Source organism: Pongo abelii, chromosome 10 (assembly GCF_028885655.2).
Source record: "Pongo abelii isolate AG06213 chromosome 10, NHGRI_mPonAbe1-v2.0_pri, whole genome shotgun sequence".
Taxonomy (NCBI): Eukaryota; Metazoa; Chordata; class Mammalia; order Primates; family Hominidae; genus Pongo; species Pongo abelii.
This window is the reverse complement of record NC_071995.2, coordinates 121,940,001-121,967,289: the sequence shown is the minus strand read 5'-3', so window position 1 is coordinate 121,967,289 and position 27,289 is coordinate 121,940,001. Positions and strand designations below refer to the sequence as shown.

The 27,289-nt window shown below is 52.2% G+C and overlaps 1 protein-coding gene and 1 long non-coding RNA gene across 19 annotated transcripts in view; one reads left to right on the top strand and one right to left on the bottom strand.

Moving 5' to 3' along the window:
• PITPNM2 (phosphatidylinositol transfer protein membrane associated 2) overlaps positions 1-27,289 on the top strand; it is a 167,984-nt gene that overhangs the window by 53,172 nt on the left and 87,523 nt on the right. Inside the window, exon 1 of one of the 17 annotated variants that reach the window (XM_054528392.1) lies at positions 17,047-17,246. The exons of the other annotated variants lie outside the window; for them this stretch is intronic. The gene's annotated coding sequence lies outside the window, so the exon portion shown is untranslated. Of the gene's footprint in view, positions 1-17,046; positions 17,247-27,289 lie in introns of those variants that run through there. 17 annotated transcript variants of the gene reach the window in all.
• Positions 12,546-17,021, bottom strand: LOC100938372 (uncharacterized). Of its 2 annotated transcripts, XR_008512423.1 has the most exons (4): positions 16,404-17,021; positions 15,388-15,459; positions 14,969-15,114; positions 12,546-14,764 (listed from the first exon to the last, which is right to left on the bottom strand). It is a non-coding gene; the product is annotated as an uncharacterized LOC100938372 (long non-coding RNA). The 2 variants fall into 2 exon arrangements; XR_151833.3 differs by having other exon boundaries at positions 12,546-15,114.

Here is a 27,289-nt window from a genome sequence, read left to right as displayed (position 1 = left end):
CCTGCCTAGATGTCTAGCTCCCCATCCTGGTCCTGACTTACATCTGGCACCTTCTTCCTCCTCCCATGATCCCCAACCCATTCCAGGCCTCTTTAGGACCCAGATCCTTGTTCCCCTGAGAGCATCTCCCAGAGCCTGTGGGCCAGCACTCATCCCAGAGGACAGAAATGGGAAATGGGCCCATGATTCCGTTGTACAGGTGCAAGAAGCCAGGCAGGAGGGCATCTCCCTGCAACCTGGGTGCTGGGGGTGACCTGCTTTCTGTGAGGCTGTGCTGCTGCCTTTGATTCTTCTCTCTTTCTCTGGACTGTCTGCTCTGATTAGCACACTGACGTCAGGAATCTCTGTCACCTTTGGTCTCCCTGTGGCCTGGCAGCTATGATGTATCATTTTCGACGTGTCCCCTGCATCACCACAGAGGGCCGAGGCCAGCAGAGAAAGGAGGATTATGTTGTTCCCATCTGGCTGCAGCCGCTTCCCGAGCTCTGTCCAGCTGTTCCTCATACCCACTGCCAAGTGGCAGATGGAGGGGCGAGGTCAGCCCAGGAGCTGGGGGCCTGCCCGTCATCTTCACGTGGATGTCTTCAAGGCTATTTCTGGCCTTGCCATTATCCCAGCGGCTTTGGGCGATAAATATAGACACAGATTGAAAAGCCCCAGTGGAAGGCAGGCAGGCAGGCAAGGAAGGCAGGCAGGCAGGCAGGCAAGTGAGGCAGGCCGCACTGGAGAGCGTGCGGACAGGCTGCTTGGCTATAAATAAGTCTGGTGGAACCCCTCCCCATCCATGCCATCACTGCTGAGCGTGTGTGTGCCTTAAGAAAGACAGTCTCCTTCCTGACTCCCAGCCACAGCTCGCTTGTGCCTGTGGGGTCGAGGGTGGAGGAACGAGGGAGGGTCTGCCAAGGAGAGGAAAGGAGGTGCTGGCCTCTTGAGGACTGTGCAGAAAAGTGGGCTGCTGAAAGTCTTTCCCCCTTAGCACTTTGCAATCACTAATAAAAGGGAGATGGCAGGCCGGGCGCGGTGGCTCATGCCTGTAATCCCAGCACTTTGGGAGGCCAAGGCAGGTGGATCACCTGAGGTCAGGAGTTTGAGACCAGCCTGGCCAACATGGCGAAATCCTGTCTGTACTAAAAGTACAAAAATTAGCTGGGCGTGGTGGTGGGCGCCTGTAATCCCAGCTACTCAGGAGGCTGAGGCAGGAGAATCACTTGAATCCAGGAGGAAGAGGTTGCAGCGAGCCAAGATCGTGCCACTGCACTCCAACCTGGGCGACAAGAGCAAGACTCCATACCAAAAAAAATAATAAATAAATAAATAAATAATAATAAAAATAAAGAGAGATGGCAGGGTGGCTCCACCCTGGGGAGTCCTGGGGACAGCTGTGTTGCGCTAAGCACAGTGGCAGCAGTCCAGCATCCTTTAGTTCGTCTAGCTTCCCTGGGCCTTGTTTTTGCTGCAGAGGGGCCGGGAAGACCTGCTGGGCCTGGAGGAGTCTATGGCCAGCCTGCCATCCTGCTGGGTGGCTCCTGGCTTCCACAAGCCACCTTCCTGTGTCTTTTTTCTGCTTCTGCCCTGCCTGGATCCCTCCTCTTGACAAGAGTACAGCTTTGTCTTCTGGTTCCACGTCCTCACTGCTCAGCCCAGGCTGGCTGGTGCTGGGACCCTTGTTTAGGCTAGTTGTGCAGGGGGAGGGATTCCAGATGCCCCCAGGCCTGCGGCTGTCTCCTTCCCTTTTCCTCTCTGCTCCTTCCTCACACCTTCCTCCTTCTTTCTTCCTTCTCCATGTCCTTTTGGGTTCTCTCTCATTCCTCGCCCCCCTCGCCATCTTCCCACTGCCTCTTCCTAGCTAGAAGCAGATTCTGGCATTGGGTGAGGAACAGAACGCATGCCCAAGACACACTTTTCATGGAAAAGGATTGAAGTCGGTAAGCTGGCAAGAATCCCAGGAACTCACCGTGAATAAAATATGGTTGCTGTGCAGTCACCAATCATGGGAAGTGGCTTCCCGCGAGCCCGTTCCTCTTCTGTGGCCTCATTTAACCAGGGCCGAGAGCTGGGGCATGCAAGCAGGGCATGTGTTAATATTGCGTAAGTAAATGGTGTCTGGGTAAGCTTGCTGGCTACAGATGGGGAGTGAGCTGCCATCACATGGGAGTGGGGCCAGTCCCTCAAAGGAGGGGTCTGTCCCCCCGTCCCAATTCCCAATGTATTTCTGGTGCTTTAGGGCTTCAGGGGACAAGCCACGGGGCCACTTTGGCTCCCTGAGCAGGCGACACATGTATGGATCCATCATTCAGCCCTGAGTGTGGGCTCTGAGCTACAGGGCTGCAGAAGTGAATCAGTTCCAGCCCCTACTCTCAAGGAGCTCTCAGGCCATCGGAGGCATCAGTCATGGGCGGTGGTGATCCTTACGATAGTGCCAAGCCCTGTGGAAGTGGGGTTGGGGGGTCTGCCACTGGGGCATGGAGCCCATGGAGGGAGCCTCAGGGTGCTGACGCTTGGTCTAGATCCTGTGGGGTGCCGAGTTCACATGACACAGGAGGCAGGGTTGCGTGTAGACAAGGGAGAGTCTTCCTGGTAGAGGGAACCGCCTTCGCAATGGCCCCGAGGCAGGAGGAGCCCCATGGGCTCCTGTCTGTGAGAGTCTGGCTGGGGCTGAGCTGCAGGAAGGACCAGGCTGGGGGCCTCGTGCCCTAGTTAAGGAGCTTAGATGTCGCCTTGAAACCCAAGGGGAGCATTGAGGGGCTTTACTCAGAGAAGTGACATGCTCCGATGTGTGTATTGGAAGACACTTCATCTCACTTCATCTGGGTGACAGGTCGGAGGCGGGGGGAGGAGGGGGCAGGCTGGTGGCAACATCACGACATCTTGCTTTGTTGAGTACCTGAAAGATCTTTGCGCTTTAACAGAGCCTGTAAAATCGAGATGTACACATGTGGGTGCACGCCCAAGAAATGATTGTTTCTAAAGATGGCAGCACAGAGCAATCGTCAGCAGGGGCTGCCAAGCGGGATCTGTGCCCAGCACAGGGCCATCGGTTCCGATTTGCTTAGCTCTCCCTGTCACCACAGGGGCGACTGTCCAGCAAGCTTGGCTACTGCCAAGAGCCAGGGTCTGGAGCAGAGATAACCGACTCCCCAGGGGAGCAGCCCATTCCCCTGGGCCCCCTCACCACGTTCCAAGCCCTGAATCAGCCTGCTTTGCAAGGATGGTGGGGTGGAGGGTCTTGGATCCCCAGCAGCCACCCTAATGTGGACGCACTGCCATGCTGTGAGCCCCAGCACCCCGAAAAAGAAGTGACCAAGGAAAAAGTGTTGTGTGAGGGAAGGATAAACATGCTTGCTTCAGTGCGCCATGAAGCCCAGAAGTTAATCTGATCATATAAATATTTTCACGTGTCTGTGGTTCTGCGAGGGTGTACTGATAAATAGTGAAGAAAGGAGAGGTTGTGTGGCTGCAGTCTTGCCTTGGGGGTAGATGCGATATTTGTTCCCAACTATGAGTCAGACGTGGGGTCAGAGCCAGGAGGTCACTCAGTCCAAGGCCTTCGATTCTCAAATGGGAACCTGGCCTTCCCTGCCCTCGGCCTCACCTGGGAGCTGCTTCTAGGAGGTGGAGGGACCCCACCCCACTGCCTGTGCTTGGTTTCGGAGAAGGCTGTCTGGGCCTTTGATGCATCTGTGCAGATGGAGGATGGTAATTTATGGTCCTGTCTGTCGGGGAGGAGAAGAGTTTCTCCAATTACCAGCTTCCCAAGTTCCTGGCTTTATGGCCAGAGTTGGAGGCAGCTTTTTGGGTAACGTCCCCAGAGGACTCAGCCCGCTTTCCTGGGGCAGAGCAGATGATGGAGACTTCCATGGCATTGTGTGTGAGCCTGATGCACCAGAGGACAAGCCTGCCAGGAAGCACAGGATCACAGGCCTTGGCTGGGCTCCGCTTCAGCCTGCTGGGTGAAGACATGGGGCCTTTCCTAGGTCAGCCAGGGTCACCCCCCAGGAACCTCCCTGAGCTCTTGGAGAGCCCTGGACTGGCTTCCTGGTGCTCTGGGACCCCCTGCACCACTTGAGTTCCATTCCTCTGGCTGGCGGACTTGTCACCTTGGTCAGCCCCTTTTAAGTCTACAGCCAGCCCTGGACTGATGAGGCTCAAATGAGACAAGTATTCCTGAAATGTGTCACCTGGCTCTGTTGGCCAAGCCAGCAGTGCCACAAGAGAAGCAGCTGCCATGGCCCAGTGACACCTGGAGTGTTTGACGATGCTTTGTGTCCATGTGGCCCCTAACCAGGCCTTTCTCGCAGCCACATAGCATCCCCAGGCCTGCTGCACTGGGCCAGCCGCAGCCTCGGAGCCCAGCCTGAGGGGCCTCTTGCTGGGATCCCCGGCTTTGTCCCTGAGATGAGGGGGCTGATCCTAAGAGTGTGGGTGGGGATGCCTCTGCCCAGGGGGTTCTGGTGGTGTTGGGCTCTGGCCCAGGCCTCCTGGCTCTGTGTCCTTCCATAGACTCCAGGTTCCTCAGTCATTCACAAACCAACTGGATGTTGGTGTCTTGCGGCTTCTGGTCTCAGGGTTGGAGGTATTAAAGTCGTGGAAGAGCAGTCTCTCCTGGGCTGCAACAGCCTGTCTTCTGCGGCCTCTAGCTCCATCCTCAGAGTTTGGGATAGGGGCTGAGTCTTTTGCTTGTTCTCCCTCCCAGGGCTGGCCTCCAGAGTCAGTACTTCAGGTTGAGGGGAGTGGGAGGTTGGCTCTGGAGGGGCTGCCGAGTGGCAGGAGGAAGGGGCTCAGGAGCAGGGGGTGGCTCCACTGCAGCGGCCAGACTCTGTTGATTACAGATGATTATTTCAAGGTGTGTGTGTGTGCGTGTGTGTGCATGTGTGTGTGTGTATTTTTAAATAACAGCTCTATTGAGATATAGTTCACATACCATACAATTCACCCATTGAAAGTGTACAATTCAATGGTTTCTAGTATGTTCACAGAGTTGTATAATGAACACCACAGTTACTTTTAGAACATTTTCTTCTATTCTCTTACAATGTATAAAAATAAATAAAGGTTTTTTTAAAAAGAACATTTTCATCACACCAAAAATGAGCTCCTAGATGGATGTTATCCCTCATTTGTCCCCAAACCCCCAGCCCCTGGCAACCACTAATCTACTTTCTATCTCTGGATTTGCCTATCGTGGACATTTCGTATGAACGGAGTGATACACCATGTGGCATTTTGTGTCTGGTTTCTTCCACTGAGCATCATGATTTCAAGTTCATGTAGGAGCATGCATCTGAGCTTCATTCCTTCTCATGGTGCAATCATCTTGCACTGTGTGTATAAGACCACATTTTGTCAATCCACACATCCATGGATCACAAGTGCATTTTTAAAGGGTGCTTTTACATCTCAAACACAGTTCTCAGTTGGCGAGGGGGTCAGAGGACAATACAGAAGTGACTGTAAGCGGCATAAACTGTAGCTTCCCAGAGGGGCTCCAGGGGCTCGGGGGAGAGGTCGAGGTGGGGAGGCGATGTCCTTCCTTCGAGCAGCCACTGAGAGGGAGAAAGAGTTGCAGAGATAAGGAAGGAGAGGATTTCTTTCCAGTTTTCTGGCAGCTTTTTCTCACTCTTTCGGAGACCTAGGATGGGTTAGGAGAAGGCATGGCAAAGGCAGAGGTGGCTCTGCTGGAGGAGGCGGCAGGTCCGCAGGCCGAACCTGGGGAGCCAGCCGTGTCTGGCCTGAGGCCCTGCTTTGAGGAGAAGATAAAGCCTTGAGGAGGCTTTTGGGCCGATCTGGGAACCCAGCAAGACTAGATTAGCCTGACTGATGACAGACCTGGGATGAAGATGAGGGCAGTTAAGTATTTGTTTAATCTTGCTTTGTCTTTTCAAACAGCGATTTAGTAATCCTGTTTGAGGCTGCAGTGTGGCAGTGCTTTCCGGAGGATGGAGTCCTTTTTGTTTGTTTTGAAAAAATACAGATAAGGTTTCACTATGTTGCCTAGGCTGGTCTCATACTCTTGGCCTCAAGCCATCCTCCTGCCTGGGCCTCCCAAAGTGTTGGGATTACAGGCGTGAGCCATGGTGCCAGACTGGAGTCCTTTTATTAAAATTAACTGCCCTGCCCAGCTTCCTGCTGGGCCACCCCAGAGCCAGTCCTTGGTTCTTGGGCCCAAGGCTGGACCCAGGAGTTGCAGGAAACAGTCTGTAGCATCCAAGTGGGGCCTGTTGTACCCACTCCAGTGTGTAGGTGCAGAACGCTCTTTGGGGGATTTCTCTGTTGGGCCACCTTACTCCAGGGATCCCTCAGGTTTCAAAACAAAGCAAGAGGGCAAGGAAGAATGGAGAAACAGCTTAGTGTTGACTCTCTTCCCCCTGGTGAGTGCCGTGCTGGGGCCTCTGTGCACGTCATACCACTTCCCCCTCGAATCAGCCCCACAAGGCAGGGTGAGAGATGAGGACTCAGGGTGCAAGGAGGTCTCACACCTTGGAGGTCGATCAGGACAGCTCTGATTCTCCAAGGCCAAGGTCTTCTCTACATCATGAGGCAGCCCAAAGATGTGTTTCTACACATATTCTGTGTAGAAACTCAGGCCAGGCTCCTATATACTCTGGGTGACAGCGGGAAGGTGCTTTCCAGTGTGAATCAGTGTGGCCCATCTGGGGGTCATAATGTCATTGCCTCTTCCAAAATATCAGCAAAGCTGACCCTAGTGCTTGTAGTGCTCAAATGCACTTCTCTGCCTTTGTGCCATAGGGAAATGGATTTGGTCCTGGGGGTGGTGATACCAACTTCTGTCTCAATTCCACGACCCTCACTCAGCACCCCCACCCCAGGCCTGTGCAGAGGAGGAATAACTGTCCTTGAGAACCATCCAGCCCTAGATGCAGAAGTTAGATTTATGGACTTAATCAGTTCTTCTTCCCTGTCAGTGGTGGTGAGAATGAAATGGGGGAAATTGATAAGCCTCAGTCATGTTTTCCTGCGAGACAAGGCAGCTTTGGCAGCTGGTGGGACTGATGCCTTCTTCACCTGTGTCCTCTGCCTCTGAGTGACTATAAATTGCGAACCCCATGAGGTGGCACCTGCAGCCACAGATCGCTTAGGCACCTTGCACAGGGGGCCACCTAATGAACTGACTGCAGGACAGCAATCCTGCCGTGAAGTCAGGCACCTCGGGAGGGGGCAAGGTGGCAGAACTGAGAGAGCAGATGCTCCTTGCTGTTTCTGTAAGGCCACCAGTGGCTGGGTGGCCTGGCCCTGGTAGCAAGGTGGTGACTGTGTGAGTGGCTGAATCCTGCACCACCTTTCCTGAGCCTCCTTCCTCCTGGATTCCTGCAACTATATTCTCACCACATGGCTCCCCACCGATTCCTTCTCTCTGCCCCAAGGAGGCTGGACAAGAGGCTCAGGTCAGTGCGGGTGCGCAGGAACCTATGTCTGTGAAATGAAAGTGCCTGCCTTCAAGGGCTGTCTTGAGGTTGAAAGGAGATGGTCTAGATCAAGGGTTAGGAAGACCACAATGTGGCCGTGCCGGCCACCTCCAGGCTGGCTTCAGTCTCCCATCCCCATAGTCATACCCCTGTGAAGTCCCTTCCCATACTGAATCGGGCTACCTGTGTATCTTATAGGGTGTTGGAAATGACAGATTGTGAATTCCAAGGCCCTATAAAAGACAGTGTGGGCCAGGCGTGGTGGCTCACGCCTGTAATCCCAGCACTTTGGGAGGCCGAGCCAAGTGGATCACTTGAGGTCAGGAGTTCTAGACCAGCCTGGCTAGCGTGGTGAAACCCTATCTCTACTAAAAATACAACAACAAAGTTAGCCAGGTGTGTTGGCGCCTGTGCCTGTAGTCCCAGCTACTTGGGAGGCTGAGCCAGGAGAATCACTTGAACCTGAGAGGTTGCAGTGAGCCGAGATTGTGCCACTGCACTCCAGCTGGGTGGCAGAGACTCTATCTCTAAACAAAGAAAATGTGGTTTCTGCTGTCCTTTCTCTTGGATCACTTTCTCTGGGAAACCAGCCACCATCTTGTGAGGACACTCAAGCTCTCTGGAAAGGTTCAGAAATGTGGTGAGGAAGTGAGACAGACCTCTTGCCAAAAACCATGTACTAACTTATCAGTCACATACGTGATTTGACTTAGAAATGACTCTATCAGCCTCAGCCAAACTTTCAGATGACTGCAGCCCTGGTCAGCATCTTGACTGTGACCCCATGGAAGACCCTGAAACACTCAGCCAAGCCACTCTCAGCTTCCTGATCCACAGAAACAGCATGAAATAATAAATTTTTCTTGTTTTAAACTGCTAAGTTTTGGGTTAATTTGTTATACAGCTGTAGATAACTCCAACAATACTCCATAAATGTTGATTTCCTTTCTGTGGCTCCACTGAGTCATCTTTGTTCATGGGCAAAGCTCACTGTCCCTCCGCTGGCTGCAGAAGATGTCCATTGTTGGCTCTGACTCACGCTTGTGGTCTTGATGGCTCACAGCAAGGCCTTTTCACAGAGGATGGTGGTTTGTCACACCCAGAATCCAGGTCTTACCTGCTTTCCTGCTCCATGGAATTTTGACCTGAGTTTGAAGGCTGATAGGGGATTGATGGATGAGAGAGAAAGACACAGTCAGTTCTTAGAGCAGTAGCTAATCCAGGGGTTTCTCTGGCTTTGTTTGCATGAGTAGTGATAGTTGGGGATGAAGCAGGGGTATTTGAGATCTTTTTTGTGTGAGTATGGGAGGAAAAATTCTGTTCTCTTCCTCCTCCATCTTTATTCATCTCTGTCTTCCCTCGGATCAGCTTTAAAGACCCCTGAGACTCTAGGACTTGGTTTGCTTTTTTCTCGCCACTGGGATCCATCTCCCACTAGTAGGAAGAAGGATCTAAGTAGTTGAGCTGCGTAAAGGGGAAGTAAACAGCCAGACAAATGTTACATTTTAGAGCCTTGAGTCAGCCAGAGCTTTCTATCAGCTTCATTGGGTGCAGGGAGGGTAGCGATTTCTGGCTGCTGTCACCTCCTTGCTCGTATCAGGAAGCGCTAATTTTGAGGCAAAGTTCAGTGCCCTCTGGCTCACCTAGGGCCCCTGTTGCCTAATTTCACGAGGCCAAGAGTTTGAGGGTGGGTTCGGGGCTGCGCAGCCTGGATACCTTGGTTTGCATGCCTACAGCAGCTGTGCCCGAAAGCTTTTTTTAGAGTAAATATGTAGCTTTTGCTAGGCTTTTTGTGTGCCTTGTTCATTCCTCTATCATTTTTTGTATACCTGTTATGGTGTCAGGCACTGGGGATACAAATTAGCCGGGGACTCGGACATGTAAGCAAGTAAGCCCAACAGCAGCTAACATTTATGCAGTGCTCACTGTGTGCTTGGATGTCCAGAGTGATAGAGCAGGTTTAGTAAGGGGGACAGAGGGCTCAGACCAGAGGCAAGGTGGAGAAGGGCATTTCTGGAGGCGGCAACATGAGTGCAAAGGAGACATACACAAGGTTCCCTGGGGGATTCCAAGTTGTTGCTGTCGTGGCTTCAAATCTTACTTTAGGGCCTACTCAGATGGCATTTTGTTCATGAAGATGTGCCTGTTTTTTGTTTTATTTGTCCTTCTTCCCCCAACAAAGAGTGACCTTTTCTTCTGAACTTCTCGAAAGTTTGCTAACATCAGCTATAAAACTCTGGGCCTGGGGATATTTTGTGGGGAGCAGGGAAGATCTTTGATTATCATTTTAACTTATTTCATGTTAATTTATTCAAGCTTTTTCTTCTTTCACCAATTCTCAAAAGCCCCACACCACCCTCCTGCCACCCCCACACCCCTCCACTTCCAGTTGCTACCTTCCACCCATCATTCTCACTTCTAAAGCCATCAACAGAGGTTTTGAACACCACTTATGTGCCAGGTGTTGTTCTAAGCACAGATTCATCAGTGAGCCAAATGAAATTCCTTCCTAAAATATGCTCTTTGGTAGTGCTAAATGCCAGGAAGAAAAGTAAGCAAGGGGAAGGAAGAGAGAGGTGTGGGGTGGCGGCGGGAGGGAGCTTGGATAGGATGGTCAGAAAGGACCTCTTTGTAGAAACTTAAATAAATTTAGAAAGCAAGTCGTGTAATATCTGGGAAAGAGGAAATGCAGGTGCACAGGCCCTGAGGTTGAAGTATCCTGGCAAGTTTGAGGCAAGCAAGGAAGGCAGTGTGGTTGGAACAGAACAAGAGAGGAAAGGTGGTAGGAAATGATGGAGAGAGTCAGGAGCACAACCTTGGAGGACTTGCAGGTCATGGTAAAGACGCTGGACTTGACACGAAGTGTGAACAGAGTTCTTGGAGGATTCTGAGGTAGAGAGTAGCATAATCTCATTTGTGTTTTTATTTTAACATGCTCACTTGGGCCACCTTGTAGAGGCTGGAGTGGAAAGGAGGGAGACTACTTAGAAATTCTGTATTGCTGGCTGGGCATGGTAGCTCCCAGCACTGTGGGAGGCCAAGGCCAGAGGATCGCTTGAGTTTAGCAGTTTGAGGCCAGCCTAGGCAACGTAGTGAGACCCTGTCTCTGCAAAAAATTTTAAAATTGCCCAGTGATGGTGGTGCACACTTGTAATCCCAACTACTTGGGAGGCTGAGGTGGGAGGATTGCCTGAGCCCAGGAGTTTGAGGCTCCAGTGAGCTGTGATTGTGCCGTTGCGCTCCAGCCTGGGTGACAGAGTGAGACCCTGTCTCTAAAAAAAAAAGAAAAAAAAGAAATTCTGTATTGCAGTAGCCTAAGAGAGTCATTAGTTAAGAGGTTTGTAGTAGGCGTTTTGTAGAAAGTTGCATTGAGGGCTAGGTACGGTGGCTCATGCCTATAATCCCAGCACTTTGGGAGGCCAAGGTGGGTAGATCATTTGAGGTCAGGAGCCTGGCCAACATAGCGAAACCCCGTCTCTACTAAAAAAATTAGCCGGGCGATAGTGGCACGCGCCTGTAATCCCAGCTACTCGGGAGGCTGAGGCAGGAGAATTGCTTGAGCCTGGGAGGTGGAGGTTGCCAGTGAGCCGAGATCACGCCACTGCACTCCAGCAGTCTGGGCGACAGAGTGAGACGCTGTCTCAAAAAAAAAAAAAAAAAAAAAAGAAAAGAAAAAAGAAAGTTGCATTGAGGGAAATTCATTCCCTTTGAGAAGGAGTTGGAAGCAGCTTGCCCTTCAGCAGGGTACACAGAGTCTCCCATGAGTGTGCAGGGCCCGCTATTTCCAGTCCCTGGAAGGATTTGGGTCTCTAGTTGTCTCCAGGCTCTCTGAGGGTCTGAGGAATGCCTTGTAAGCCAGAACATGGAGATACTCCTTCCCTTTAGTGCCCTAGCCTTGGTTCTGAGGAGTTAATTGCACCCTTGGGTGCTAATCACAGTGGCTGGGCTGAGCAGAACTGAGTACCAAGGTCTTGGGCCTGAGAAGAACTTGAGAAGAACCAGGCCAGTCCAACCATTCTGTGGGCTTCCCTGAGGGACCTGCTCTGAGACCTTTCCCTAGGACTTCCAGAGGCTCATGTCCGGAAGTCAGAGCTGTGCAAGTCGGCTGTGGGTCTGCCTCTGCATGCCAGAGACTCTTCTCAGAGCCTCCTTCCACACTTCCCTTGAGATACCCTATGGAACAGTGGTGGCCAGCTCAGGCTTGGAGCCAGATGACTAGAATTTGAATCTGGGCTTCACTACCTCTTGGCTGTGTGTCCTGGGGCAAGTCACTAACCTCTCTGTGCTTTAGTTTCCTCACATGCAACATGGGGACAAAAGGATTCAATCAGTTAATTCACATGCTGAGAAGAGTAGTTGTGGTTGTGGTCTGGCCCTACTGGCCCCTTCCCCTGCCTTCAGGATCGCTGACCCACACCTCCTGGCCAGCATTAAGGGATTAATGTTGTACTTCCATTATAATCCATGTATCATTACCATTTACCGACCTTTGACCATGTCCCAGCCATATGCTAAACACTTACTATACATCATCTCATTGTAGTCCTCAGAAAAGCCCAAGAGACAAACACTGTCTTCACCCCCATTTTGTAGAAGAGAAAACCGAGGTTTAGAGGGTTGAAGGAACTAGCCAAGGCCCTCTAGCTGGTAAATGATGGAGCCAGGACCTGATGCCCCCTGCAAGCTGCTTTTCTGTAGGAAGGTGCTGGCATGTCATAGTGTTGGGGCCCTGACTTTCCTGTTCTTGCTCACGGCTACTTTGCCTGGCTCCAGCAACCTTCCCAGTATTTTTCTAACTGTAGATGGTCAGAGAGGACCTCCCTGTGAAAACCTAAATAAACGTAGGAAGCAAGTTACCGAATATCCGGGAAGTGCATTTCAGGAAGAGGGTGCAGTGAATGCCAAGACCAGGAGGTGCCTTCCAGGGAGGTGTCCACAGAGACTTCTCAGCCCCTGCCTGCCCTGTGGCATCTGGCTGGCCACCAGGGAGACAGGGCATCCTGGCTCAGTCATGCTGACTCACACAAAGAGCCCTTCTCTGAAGGTCCCTGGTGTTCATACATGAGAAGACAGGCCCTGTGGGCCTCTGCGCTGTGCTTTAAGCATTGAGTCTGGCTGGGGGCAGTTTGCAGAGGGTCCCACCATTGTCCCTGTGGAGTTATTGGCCATCCTGTATCTTCAAGTTGCATTTTGGAGAGTGGGCTTTTTTCTCCTTGTATTTTTTCTAATTGTGATAAAATATACATAACATAAAATTTTCTGTGTTAACCACTTTTATGTGTATAGTTCATTGGCATAAGTACATTTACAATGTGCGTAACCATCACCCCTATCCGTTTCCAGAATTTTTTTTATCATCCCAAACAGAAACTGCACCCATTAACTAACAACTCCCAACCCTTTTCCTCACCTCCAGTAGCCTCTGCCGTACTCTCTGTCTCTATGGATTTGCGTCTTCTAGATGTTTCATAGGAACGGAGTCTTGCAATATGTGGCCATTTGTGTCTGGCTTCTTTTGCTCAGCATCATGTTTTTGAGGTTTGTCTGTGTTGTAGTGGGTGGGCTTTTTGAAGCAAAGGGGATGTCAGCACACAGTGCAGCACCTATACCAGGTGCTGCCAGGGAGCAAAAGAGGAAGAGAAGCCCAGGTCCTGCCCAGGTCCTGCCCAGGAGCCCCCATCTGGCTCATGCAGATGGCGCTAGCTCACACCTACTTAGTTACTCCTCAGCTCCTCGATCTACCTGTTTGCATCTCTCCAGACAGGCGCCCCTTGAAATCAAGGACTCAGTTCCACATGTAGGACTCCACAGTGCATGCCACAACTCTAGGTTCATCTCAGAGCCTGATTTCTGTGCTTGGGCACCTGACATCTCTCAGCCTTGTCTCTCCCATCTGTGGAATGGATCTGGTTCTCTATTAAGAGCCATACTTGGCCCGATTAAGCTGGCTTCCCAGAGTCAGCTCAGAGCTGACCCTTGACGGGGGAGGGGGGTGTGTGGGATGGTGCTTCTTAGATTATGACTTTTTTATTTATTAAAAATTAATTCAGAGACTTTGATGTATCAGACTTTAAAAGGAGTTGACAGGTCACATGGTCTCTGAAAGCACAGGGCTGGTAATCCATTTAAGAAAACATTTTCTTCTTCTTTTTAATTTAATGGAGGAAATCATTAGCTGGGAAATTGGTAGAACTGATTTATTCTTGTTTTGGGGAAGGGGAGTGGAAGAGAAAATCTGCTTTAATTGCTGCTGGCGCTAGAAATATCTCAGCAAAATATCCCATCAGCTGGGCCTGGCATGAGAGGAGGCAGTAGGCTAAGCGTTCATCTCTTCACCCATGCTCTGGGGGCAGCAGAGGGGCTCTTTCTGGCCCCAGGTGGGTGGCCACGATGTCAGCAGTGGCAAATGTTCAAAGTTGCAGCCTTGGCTCCCTGGTGCTCCAGTTCCTCCTGAGCCTGAATGCACCGTGTGGTTCTGGTCCGGGGCTGGGTCCCAGAGAGCTCATGCTCAAGCCTTATTCCCAGGGAAACAGGACCAGGACCCCCGTCTGGGAAAAAGGACTACGTGCCTCTGGGGCTTCATCCGGTTCCAAGGGGAGGCAACTGGGTTCACCCTAAAAATAACCGAAGATGCAAACAGCTTCAGCATGCAAATGTTTTTCATATCTGTGGGCCAGATAATTTAAAGGTACAGCTGTTTTTCCACTGTCCCAATCTGTTTGTTTTTCCTGAAGCAGGGAGGAGGCCTGGGGTGAGCTGAGCCCTTCTGGGGTCACCATCGTCCAGCATCTCTGGCTGAGGTCTGCCTGGGTGCCCAGCTGCTGCCCTCTCTTTAGATGCCACCTTCCCGGGGACACCCCAACCCTGTGACTCTCAGCAGGCCCTCAAGGGTCCCTGTCATGGAGCAGGAGCTGCCAGCAGGCCTGGCCTGAATGCAGTCACCCCAGCAGGCTTGCTGAGGTTGGGGAGGTGGTCCACCTGATTTCAATTCACCAAGCTTGTTAAGCTCAGAAAAATGGGTGAAGGAGTTTTCAGAGACAGGGAGGCTATAAATAGCCTGGCAGGACGAGGAGGTGAGAGGTTAGTGATTGTCAAGGTTGTAGCCCAGCTCCTGACCAGCTGCCATGTCTCCAGATCTCCCGAATGCCCCCAGGCTGCTGCCCCTCCACGATGTGCTGGCTTCAGGCTCTGTTGGCCGAATTCTAGTGTTCAGGACCTTCCTGGCCTCCATGCCTCTTCCTGGTGGCTGCTGCCCTGTGAGGCTCCAGGGCACATTGTCACCTCCATGGCTGGGGACTCTCATCTGCCCATGTCATAATCCTCCCATAGACATGTTACATCTGGGGGAAAGACTTGAAGCAGTTAGCCATCTGGGAGAAGCCTACCATCAAGTGGGGCGTCCTGCCACGCTGAGCACTGCTACCTCTCAGGGGTGGTGGGCCTAGGGCTTCAGTTCCAAAGCTGTAGGGTGGGACGAGGAGTTAATCTACAGTGGGGGTGAGGGACATAACTCCAGGCGAGGCACAGACATTTGAGGCACTGACCTATACAGGGTCTTCATTCATCCATCCATCCATTGGTTCATCCGTTTGTATATTTAGAAATTCTATTCAGTGCCTGCTGCGTGCCGGTGCTCTTCCAGCCCGAGGATACAGCCAACCAACATCCCTGCCCTCATAGAGACTCCATTCTAGTAGGAGAGACAGAGAGTTTTTAAAAACTTTTTTGTTTTTTTTTAGAGATGGGGTCTCACTATGTTGCCCAAGGGGGCTCGACTCAAACTCCTGGGTCAAACGATCCTCCCACCACAGCCTCCTGTAGTTGGGACTACAAGCATATGCTACTGTGCCTGGGCAGACAATATTTTAAAAAGAACATGCTACGACACATGGATGAACCCATAAGACGTGCTCGGTGAAAGAAGCCAGACACAGAAGGACAAATACTGTATGATTCCACTTACCATGATTCTATGATGAGGTCCCTAGAGTTGTCAAATGCACAGCAACAGACAGTAGAACAGTGAGTGCTGGGGCTGGTGAAGAGGGGATGGGGAGTTAGTGTTTAATGCGTAGAGTTCAGCTGGGGAAGGTGAATTGGTTCTGGAGAAGGATGGTGGGGATGTTGCACAGCAATGTGAATGTGCCTAATGCCATAGAACTGTGTGCACTTAGGAGTGGCTAAGATGGGTCAGGCACGGTGGCCACGCCTGTAATTCCAGCACTTTGGGAGGCTGAGGCGGGCGGATCAGTTGAGGTCAGGAGTTTGAGACCAGCCTGACCAACATGGTGAAACCCCGTCTTACTAAAAATATAAAAATTAGCCGGGCATGGTGGTGGACGCCTGTAATCCCGGCTATTTGGAGGCTGAGGCATGAGAATCGCTTGAACCGGGAGGCAGAGGTTGCAGTGAGCTGAGATCGTGCCGCTGCACTCCAGCCTGGGCAAGACTCTGTCTCAAAAAAAATGAAAATAAAGAAGTAGCTAAGATGGTAAATTTTATGTTACATGTACAATTTTTAAAATAAAAAGGAAAGAAGAAAGAAAAGTAAGTCGGGTACTAGATAACGATCAACGCTCTGAAGAAAAAAGAAAAGTAAGTCGGGTACTAGATAACGATCAACGCTCTGAAGAAAATTAGAAAGGGTCAGAGGAATGCCAGGGTTAGAGTCAGGGCCAAGTTTTACATCAGGGTGTCAAGGAAGGCCTTAGTGAGAAAGGGCCCTTGAGCAGAGGGGAGGGAGAGTGGCAAGTACAGATGCCCCAAGGTGGGAACTCGCCCACGGCCTTGCCAGGGCGGAGAGGTAGCAGGGCAGAGCCTGCAGGCCCTCACTCTGAGTGGGTGGAGAGAGGCCATTCAGGGCTTTGAGCATGTCCTGGTCCTTCTGGCCAGTCTGTTGAGGGAGCCAGGAGAAGGCTTTGCAGGGTGGGGGTACAGGCCCATCCTCAGTTGCAGCTCCCACCTCTGCGTGACTCCTACCTGTTTGTGGGCTCAGCACAACAGGAGTTAATGACGCTTTACTTAGTGGTTGTGTTTAAATTTTTCCTGTTTTTCTGGAGTCTCCACTACCCCTCCTTTCCCAGCTTTGGTGGGTTCAGGTGGGTCTGGGACAGGAGAGGGGTGGCTTGCTCAGTCTTCAGTTCCTGCTCTCTGGGCTTTGAAGCCACACAGCTGCCAAGAAGCAGACAGACTTTTGCCTACCCAGCAAGGGTGCACAGTGCCCCCTTCCCCTGGGTCTGCTCCCGAGACACCTCTCAGGAGGCTCCTGCAGGGCCAGCTTGGTGGGGTCGTGACCCTGGGCTTCAGACCCCGCCCTGTTGGAGAAGTTACTTCCCTTTCTGAGTCTGGATTTTTGCATCTGCAAAGTGAGAGGGCTGGGTGGCAGTCAGGTCTGGATTCTCATCCTGATGCTCCCTGCCAGAGGAGCCTGAGAGAGCAGCTTCGTGGGTATGCAAAACTCCCTGAGGGCCCAGCTCCACAGCCCAGCTGAGAACCAAGGCCCTCTGCACATCCCCTCAGGGGTCTCTGCCACCACATTAAGGATTGAGGGGGGACCTGTTCCAATTTTACAGCCCCTGCCCAGACATTCCAGGGATAACCTCAGGAGTTGCTAGGGGAAACAGCAGTTGGGGGGTTCTAGAACAAGGCAGAGGAGAGGCCTGTGGTTCCAGACCCACGTCATTATGGAGTCTATGGTGCCCACTCCCCAGTTGGTATCTGTGCTGTTCCCTGAGAGCCCCACCATCCACCTTCTGTCCTTTTAGAGGTGCCTCTGGAGCTAGGCTGTGGACAGAGCCTGCTCCCCTGCCTAGACACCGTGGGGTAAGTAGGAGAGGAGGGGTTGAGGGAAGAGACCAGGAGCTAGGCCTGGGCCTGGACCATGCGTCCTTTTACACTTGTCATCTCATCAGGCCTTAGAACTGACCACCAGTCTAGTGTGACTATTTAAGTTCAATTATAAATTAAAGTGAAATAAAATGGAAAAGTTCTATTTCCCACTCCCACTCATCACATTTCAAGTGCTTAGTAGCCACCTGGGGCCAGTGGCAGGTCACAGCAGCTGCACTGGATAGTGCAGGTGTGTAACATGTTCATCATTGGGGAAAGTTCTACTGGGCGGCGCCAGCATCATCTCTAGAGCAACCCCATGGGGTAGAGATTGTTGCCCCATTCACAGCTGAAGAAGCTGAAGCTCAGAGAGGGGTGATGAGTGGCTAGTCACGTAGTCAGTGGGTGCCAGTGGTCCTGGCACCCGGTTTCGTTTGATCTCAAAGCATGGATGTGGGGTTGGCGCATGCGTGTGTCTCCCTGCCCAGCTGGCTGCTTACCTGGGATGGGTTGGAGGAGGCTGGACGCCCACTTGTGGGCTACACACAGGCTTTTAGGATCTCTGCCTTGGGCCCCAGGGCCAGCTGGAGCCTCCCTTACTTGGTCACCCATGGGGAGCATTGCTTTAGTGGAAAGGCAGGGTGAGATGAGCACTCAGTTTGGGGCCTCTGGGCCTGCAACTTTGGGAACAAATCCCTTAGGAGGGGCTCTAGGACATTTCACTGGGCTCTGAAGACTTCATTTTAAAAGTGAGAAGCTGAGCACAGTGGCATGACCCTGGCCTGTATTCCCAGATACTCAGGAGGCTGAGGCGGGAAGAATCACTTGAATCCAGGAGGTCGAGGCTGCAGTAAGCTATAATCACACCACTGCACTCCAGCCTGGGCAACAGAGCGAGACCCTGTCTCTTAAAAAAAAAAAAAAAATGTGACAACAATAGCCAAAAGGTGGAAACAGCTCACATGTCCATTGGCTGATGGATAATGCATAAGCAGAATGTGGTCCATCCATGTACTGGGGTACGATTCAGTCATAAAACAGAACGAAGGACTGACACACGCCACAACGTGGATGGACCTCGAAAACAGGATACTGAGTGAAAGAAGCCAGACACAGAAGGCCACGTAGTTTATGAGTCCATTTATATGAAATGTCCAGAATAGGCAAATCCATAGAGACAGACAGAGAGTAGATTGGTTGTTGACAGGGGCTGGGGGAGAGGGGACTGGAGAGAGACTGCTAATGGGTCTCCTTTTGGGATGCTGAAACTCTGGAACTAGATAGAGGTGGTGGTTGCACAACATTGTGAATATACTCAATGCCACTGAAGTGAACACTTTAAAATGGTTAAAATGGTAAATTTTGTGTTATATGTATTTTCCTGCAATAAAAAAAGTGAGAAGAAGCGGTAGAATCTAGATGGTGAATATATGGATGTTCATTATAAAATGTTTTCAACTTTGCCATATGCTTGAACACTTTCATCATAAAACAGTGAGAGAGAGGCCGGGCACGGTGGCTCATGCCTGTAATCTCAGCACTTTGGGAGGCCGAGATGGGTGGATCACCTGAGGTCAGGGGTTCAAGACCAGCCTGGCCAACATGGTGAAACCTTGTCTCTACTAAAAATACAAAAATTAGCCGGGTGTGGTGGAGGGTGCCTATAATCCCAGCTACTTGGGCTGAGGCAGGAGAATTGCTTTGAGCCCAGGAGGTGGAGGTTGCAGTGAGCTGTGATTGTACCACTGCACTCCAGCCTGACTCTGTCTCAAAAAAAAAGAAAAAAGAAAAAGAAGTGAAATAAAACACTGAGGGAGAAAGCGACGGGATTGGGCTGTGCCCCAACTTAGATGTCTCTGTGTCAGGGCAGCTGGGCCTGGTAGGCTCTGGTGCCGGCTGCAGACCTGCTGTAGTTTTAGTCCTGAGGGGTCTACCAAGTGAGCAGGGAGAGATAGGAGTCTGGGGGATGCTGCTACTGTGCTCCCAGCCCTAAGGAGACCGCAGCTCCTGAGATGGGCCCAGGACAGCACTAGTGCCTGCCCTGAGCCTTCTCCAAGTCCTGCCACGTCTGAGTGCCTGGGAGTGCCAGTTGGTAGAATGTGATATCATCTCTGTCTGTAATAAGGAGATAGAAGCTCAAGGAAGTGACCAGACTTGCCCCTGGTCATGTGATCTCCAAGGAGAGAGACTGCGACCCCACTGAGGTCTTGTGGCTCTCTCCCCAGCCCCATTTCGCTGCTCCCAGTATGAGTGGGGCCAGGTGGCTGAAGCCAGTATCGAGGCTGGGACGTGGGCAGCTGCAGCAGCGAGGCTGGCACAGGCGTGATGGGAGATGCCACCCAGCGTGGGGAGCCTGGGAGTCCCCATCCACCTGCCAGTGTGTCCAGGAGAGCCCCCTCCCCGTACTGTGCCCAGCAGCCTCCCTTCTCCTCTGCTTCCCACATGGGTGGCACTGGGCCATCGGAGCCCTTCCATAGGTGGGTATCCCCTCATCCCTGAGGGTGGGAAGATGTGACTCAGGATTTGGCAACAGATTTTTAGAAACAGGGAGGCCGGGCAGGTGGAAATCTGCAACGCCTCCCCTAAAACCAGGTAACACCTAAGCCCGGGGAGAGGGTCACTTTAGTCTCTGGGGTCCCGACTTCAGGCTCTGGCTGGGCAGCGTGGTGTGAGACGGAGGGCCCAGGCTCTTGGGGCAGCAGAGCACCATGAGCCAGGCGAGAAAGCCCCCATCTCCTCCCTTTTCCTTGGCGTGGTGGTGGCCACCAGCTGCTGCTTTTGCCCACCGGTCTGGCTGGTACCCCTCCCCGCCTGGCCACCTGGACCCTGAGGCCTGGTATGGGGGAGGCTGCAGCAGCAGAACTGTGGGATTGGCTCTCTGCTGATGCCTTCCCTCTGGCATATGGCTCCTCCGCCCGCCTTGGGCTCTGCCAGCGGCTCCCCTTTCTCCATGGCAACTCAGCTCAGTGGTCCCAGTGGAGGAGAGAAAATCAATTCTCCCTCCTTCCCGCCCTCGCTCTCCGCTCTCCACCCCTTCCTCTCCGGCCTGCCTTTCTCCCTTCCTCCGGCATCCCTGCCCAGGCTCGCAGCTCCTCTGTCCACCCATCCTGGGGACACGCGTGCTCCTCAGTGTCCTCTGTCTCCAGGCATGGGCTGCTGGGAGAGCCGCATGCTGGAGGCGGCCCCCTGAGGCTGGCAGCATGGGGAGCTCAGCGGACCTCTGCAGGGATGGGAGGCTGCTGCGCGACCCCAGCCTGGCTCCTGTGGTGCGCACCTCCTGGCTCTGATACTTTGTCCCCCCACCCCTTCCCTCACATTGGCTTCCTAAAAGGTAATTTTCTGCTCCTTCTGAAACATGTCACAGCCTCAGGAGGGGTTTATTAGCAAGGAAGACTCTGTCTGGTCACGCGGGCTGCTTGCTTTCTCTCCGAAGAGCTGGGATGGAGGGAGAGAGAGAGGGAGAGGCCTCACCTGGCATGCTCAGAGCTCAGAGGGGGCACAGCAGAGTTTGGGTGCGTGGAGTTCTCCTCTAGGGAGCCTGTGAGTAGCTCGGCTCCTGCCTCCTGGTGCTCGGGTAGGTACAGCACTCCATTGTACTTCCATTTTCCACTGTGATTGCCACGGAGCATAGAAAATCTGCTTTCCTGAACTGTGGTTGGACCAAGGAGAGGGGAGGAAATTTAGAGGCATGCACGTGCGCCCTAGACGGGGTAGGGCTCTGGAGTGGTGATTGTTGGCCACAGGTTGGCTGTCTCTCTGACCAATCCTTCATTGTCTGAAAATGAGAATTCAGTGAGGAAATGTTTTGTCCCTCCCCACCCCTGATAACAAGGGGTGTCCCTCCCCACCCCGATATCCCCCATAACCAAGATTTCCAGGAAGGTGGTGTAGGGAGGATCGTCTGCCGGCTGGCTTCAGGCAGAGCGGCCCTGCCAGTGTGTCTGTCTGGATAACACCATCTGTTTGGGACAGCCCCTCGGCACAGTTTGGTTCAGGCAGGATTTCAAGCCTGCTGCCCAGTGGGTCAACATCCTGCATCATTTCTTCCCCATCCCCAGTAGATGCATTCAGAATGACTCTTAAGTGGCTTTCCCAGAGGGAATCTGTGAGGCTAACCCCTCAGCAGCGCGGCCCGGGGAGACACACTCCGACCCACGCCCAGCACAGGCAGCTCCCACCGTGACCTCTGCTTCCTGTGCAGCAGGCAATGGAAAAAAGAACCCCTGGTTGTCAACGAGAACAGCTCCCGTGTTGATGGAAAGTGAGGGCCAAAGAAACCGGATTTAGCACCCAGTTCTTAGAAGTTATGGGTTTGAATGGTGTCTGAGAGTAAGCCCTGTCTGATCTTTAAATAGAAAGTGTACACCAAGTAGCCCCGTCTGACTCACCAGGGAGCTTCAGAGTTCAGGTACCAGGGAACCCATAGTCAACTCTGAAAGAGGCATTCAACTTGGAGGCTGACTGCAGAGAAGTCTAGATGTTCAGGTATGTGTCTGTGTCTCAGGGTGCAGTGGGGATTGAGGGTGGGACCAGAGTTGGCTCACAAAGTGAATAGTTGAATGTAGGACTTCAGCCTCATGAGCACCGAGCACCTGATTGGATTCTCTTTTTTGTTTCAGCATTCTCTCTGTCAGATTGTTTTAATAACAGCATCGGAGACTTGAAGGTGGCCTGAGACAGGACTCCCTGTGTGGTTCTGTGGTTGGGCATCTTTAAACTATGTTTATCTCCTCAAAGCCCTGTTTCTTTAAAACTGCCTTTGAGCCCCCCAGAGACCCTCAATTCTTGGTGCTTCTCTTTGAGCAATCAGATGGGTTATGACTGGGCAGGATGAGAGGAATGCTTTTGTGTCTGCACAGGTCTGTGCTGTTTCTTCCTCTGCTTTGGGGCTGGAGAATCACCCAGACCCTCCTGGCGTCTGGGCGTTGTGCAGGGTTCTTAACGACATTACAGGCGTCTGGATTCTGGTTGGTTGCTGGGAATTCTGATGGGTTTACGAGTTATGTGATGAGCGGGGAGGCCATGTGCTAGTTTTGTTTGGTTTGGTTTTGGTTTGCTAGCGAGCGGAAAATCTGATGTGACATCTTAAAGTCCAGCCCACAAGTGGCAGCACCTGATCCTCATCTCTGCTCTCAGCCTCTATGGGAGGCACCCGGCCCTGCCGTTGCAGCTGGGCTTCCTCTGCCCTGAGGGCTTTCGTGTGAGCTCAGGGCAATGCAAGTGTGTGTTCAGTTACCAAGCCCAAAAGTCAGAAGAACAGCCAGAGCCAAGCTGGCTTTTGAGGAGAGAGGCCAGCTCCTCCAGCCTGGCTGCATTTGCCTGAGGTAGATCATGAGTGCTCTGCCCCAGCCTCTCCGCCCTCCTGTGTCCTTTGTCAGCAGCTGCTCTAAAGTGTAACTTCCCGTAGTGGTGACTTAACTTGAAAGGAGCCGCAGGGGGCGTGAGAGCAGCTTGGAGAGGTGGGAGCCTGGGCTGCCGATGGCTCCAGCCCGTGAAAGTGTGGAAGGCTCATTCCAGGAAAATTGAAATAATCACCGCATTGGCTGGCTTTCAGGCGGTGAGTGGTTCTTTCTTTAATCTGACAGGAGCGCTGGGATTCAGGAAAGGGTGTGTTGGGAAGCCCTGTGGTTCAGACAGACCCCACGAAGCCAGTGAAGCTCCCAGGAGAAAGTCTGATTTATTTTTCCCTGGCCTGGCTTGCAGCATGGTGGAGTCCACCACCCAGGCTGTGCTGGGCAGGACAGGCCGCCCTGATGCGGGTCGGAGATTCTGGGACTCAGAACATCTGCCTTGGCCCCCGCCCAGCCCGTGCCTAGCTTTGAAAAAGTCTGTTGGTGGTGTTGCATGATGACTTCAACTGCAGGAAGAGAGAAGCTCATGAACATTAAACTCTCCCCCAGTCTCTCTTGTGAGTTTCCTGAACACACACATACTTATACATGCACATACACGCCTTTGCCCACATGTGCACATACACAAGTGCACATATGCTTGCAGATACACACACAGCCTCCCCACATGCACACTCACACAAATACATGTGCACATGCCATGCAGGCACACACATGCAACTCATAAGCTCACACCCACATGCACGCACACACAAATATGTTTTCCCTGCCTGCTAGCAGGGGTGTACCTACCATTTGGCATTCTCCTCATGCTAACATGATCCCATGTAAATGGTTCCCAGGATTGGTAAGATCAGACAGCTATCCTTTTTATGCATTGCTTTACAGCTCAGTGTCTCACCTGAGTGAGACAACTGTCCCTGTCCACTTCTGGAAAGAGCTGCCTCTGTTCCCTCTTTTCCTCCCTGGTGCTCTGTTGCATGGTCTGGTGTGTTACAGAGATTGGCATGTTTGTGTCTGCAGGGGAGCCTCTGGGTGCTGGCTTTCTGTGCAGGGCTTCTGAGGGCCGCCAGCCCAAAGGGAAGGGATTCATCAGAGACTGATAAGCTTAAGGTGTGCTGAGCTGTAAGGCCATGTGTGTGTGTTTGTGTGTGTGTGTGGGTGTGTGGGTGTATGTGTAGGCATGTGTGTGTCTTTGTGAGGTGTGTGATGTGTTTGCATATGCGTGTGTGGTGTGTGCATGTGGGGGGTGTATGTGTGTGTGGTGTGTGCATATGGACATGTGTGTATTTATATGTGCATGTGTGGTATGTTGTGTGTGTGAGGTGTGTGTGTGCATGTGTGTGGCATGTATATGTGCCTGTGTGTGCCTGTGGGGTATGTGAGAATGTGTGCAGTGAGTGTGAGTGTGGCATTTGTATTTGGGCATCTTTAACTTTGCATTCTCCCCATTTTCTGCTTCAATTCCCAGAGCAGGGCTCAGCAAACTCCTTAACCTATGTCTGCACTGGGATCTTAAATCCACTTCACAGACACTTTCCCAAGTCTCATCTGATTTAACAGTTTGCAGCCACCCCAGAAGTACTTGGTGTTGCTCCCATTTTACAGATAAGCAGACCGAGTCTCAGAGGGTTGAGTAGCCTGCCTGTGAAGGCAGAACCAGAACTTGGATCCCTGGCTCTTTCACTCCTTCACTCCCTCCCTCCCTCTCCCTCACTCATTAGTTATACATGCAACCTGCTCTGCACCGGGCATGGCTGCTGGGCTCTTGGCCTGAAGACTATATTCAGCCCTTGTCCTTCAGCGGGTGCTCAGTATGGGAGGAGGCCGAGGAGGTTGGGTGAAGAGAGCTGGGGGGTGCTCACTCTCCCTGCACTCCACGGCCACCCACCTTAGTTGTCTGAGAAGAGAAAAGGAAGGAATTAGAAAGAGAAAGGAGCAGGCAGCCTGAGGCTGAGCTGGAGGAGAGCCCCCTGCGTCTGCCCTACCACTCACTTGCCCCAGGGCTTCCACCCAGAGTACATGAGGCCACTCTACACTGTGGAAAATCCGGGTCACTCTGATCCTGATCCACTGTTATTCTGCTATAGGAGCAGAGTGGCTCCCTTTCTTTTAAAAATTGCTACACCATATATCATCAGAAAGACAGTCTGCATCGTGGGGTCTATGTGTTTTAGGCTGAGGCTTTCAGCATTGGTGGCTCAGGGTAGTAGGAGCAGCACTGCACATGAGGAGATATGTGCCTCAGTTTCTTCATCTGTAACATAGAGATAACACTGTCTACTTCATGTGTCTCACCACAGAGAACAGGTGTGAAGTGCTTGGAGATGAACCACCTGTGTAGGCAGTGGCAAATGGTAGGCTGTTGTTAGAGACAAGGCATTCCCATAACTTACTCTTCAATGGGTCAGGAGCGTTTATGCCCAGAGATGCACACGGAGAGCAGGAGGGACACAGACGCAAGGCAGATGGAACGAAAGGGAAGCAATTGCTGCTTTTGAATAGAGCATAGAGGGGAGTTCTTATGTTAGTTTTGCAATTTTTCCGTAGCTTAGAGACTATATGAAAATGAAATATGGAAAAAAAAAGACTCATTCATTTAAGAGCTCTTCCTAAGAGGTTGACAGAATACCAATGTAACAAACAGCAGAGGGTTTGTACCTTAACGACCCATGAGAAGCCAAGTGAATAAAACGGAAGCTCCATCCTCATGGAAACTGGAGACAGCTGGCCTGAAGGGGCTAGGGAGCTCTGGGGAGGGGGGCAGGCGATGGAATCACACTAGCCAAACTCTCAAGAGGCAGGGCTCTCCCTAAACACCAGGGCTCGGAAGTCAGGCTCCTTCCCTGATCCCTGTTGGGGCTCCAGATTCTGGCTTGGATGACTTCCCCAGGGCCCTTGCCTGGTGGCTACAGCCTCTTCTTCCAGAGCTCCATGTGAGGGAAAGTTGTATCTTATGATGGTTTCCTGACTGGGTGCTGGTTTTATTTGGTCCAACGTTCAGTTGCAGGTTTACCCAGTAGGTCAGCTTTGTGGCCCTCTCTGCTGCCTTCGGCATCCTGAAAGCCCCTTTCAGATGAATGTTTAACCTCAAAACTTGAGCAGCTGTTGACAGGGAGCACTAGGCCTGGAGTCCGAGAGTCTGGGGTCCCAGCTCTGCCCCAGTGGACCTCTCTGAGACCTGACTGTCTCCCTGACAAAGCCAAGTTTGGTGGGAATGAATGAATGAGGAACTTGAACATGCTGTGTCACTCTGCAAATGGTAGGTGTGTCTTGGGAGAAGACAGGAGGGGGACAATTGCCAGCCTTAACTTGCTGTCTACTTTGTGCCTCGGTTTCCCCACCTTGCCATAGTGAGAGGAATTTTCCTCATCAAGTCCCCATCACCTTTCTCTAAGCAAGACTATGCTCAGGGGCTGGAGGGGAGGGGAGAATGCAAGTTAGAAGACCTTGTCCCTGTCCCCTGTCTGCCATCAGCCTGATTATAAGATCTTGGAGAATTCCTTTGACCTCTCGGAGCCTCAGTTTCCTGGTGTGCACAGCAGAGTTAGCGATGGGTGCCCTCAGGAGAATGGGAAGGACAAATGGATGGTGTGTGCCCAGCACTTTGTTTCATGCCAGCGTCCTCACTTTTTCTGTCACCCTGTGCCCTTGTAAAGCACTTCACAGCTTTCTAGGCGTGGGCACACCATTATCACAGCCTGTGGCTGTGAACAGGCTTTGTCAAGCCTGTGCAGACAGGGAATGGGGAATGGGTAAATTTAAAACACTCCTTCCACCTGACTTCATTTGCCTGCTGGGCCTGTGCTAATTGCATGGCTGAAGTCCCCTTTCCAGGACTCTAGATTCCTGAGATGGAAAGGATCGGTACTGGGCTGCTCTAGGACCTTCCTAAGCTGGTAGGAAGAGCAAAACTTGGTAGTCATATAGGCTTGGGTTTGAGTCCTGGCTGTGTGACCCACAGAAGCTGCTTAATCCCATTGCACCTCAGTTTCCTATTGTGTGGAATGGGAGTGATGGTCCCCCCATGGGCGTTGTGCGAGAATTCAAGATTCTGTGCTTCTTGCCTGCCTCATCGCAGGAGCATGTGAAGCGGATGATCGTCTTGTAGGGCTCTCCTCCAGAGTCAGATTGCTTTGTACCAGAGGCTGTTCTAGGATCAGGGCCAGGCCAACCGCTGCTTTTCATGCTCCCAAATGTTTGGAGAGCCAGTGCGGTGTCTTAGCCAGCAGAGCTTTCTGTCAGGAGGTGTGATCACCGAGCTGTTTGTACCCTGCCAGCCACCTGAACCCAGAGCCACTCCCTAGACTGAGGTTGCCTTCAGGGGAAGGTGGGCAGCAGAGTTATCCAGCCCACGGGTCTCTCTCTGGCTGTCCTCCACCCTAGGAAGCACAACACGTGGTCAGCAGTGTGGCTTATGGGGAGCACAGGGAAAAGATGAGCAGCTCCATATTTCATGGCTGGAACTTGGGTATGGCTGCAGTGCCAAGGAGGGGCCTCCCCTGGACCCAGAAAGAGCAGGGGCTGGAAGTTATGCTTGAGACACCAGCTGGCAGCTTCAACTTAGAGAAGAGCCGGCATGCCTGTCCCCCTCTGCTGCCTGCAGCCTTCTGCCCACCCTACTCAAGAGTTCAGCCTGTTGCTGTCTCCCAAGCAACAGTGGACACTCGAGGATCCCAGGTCGGA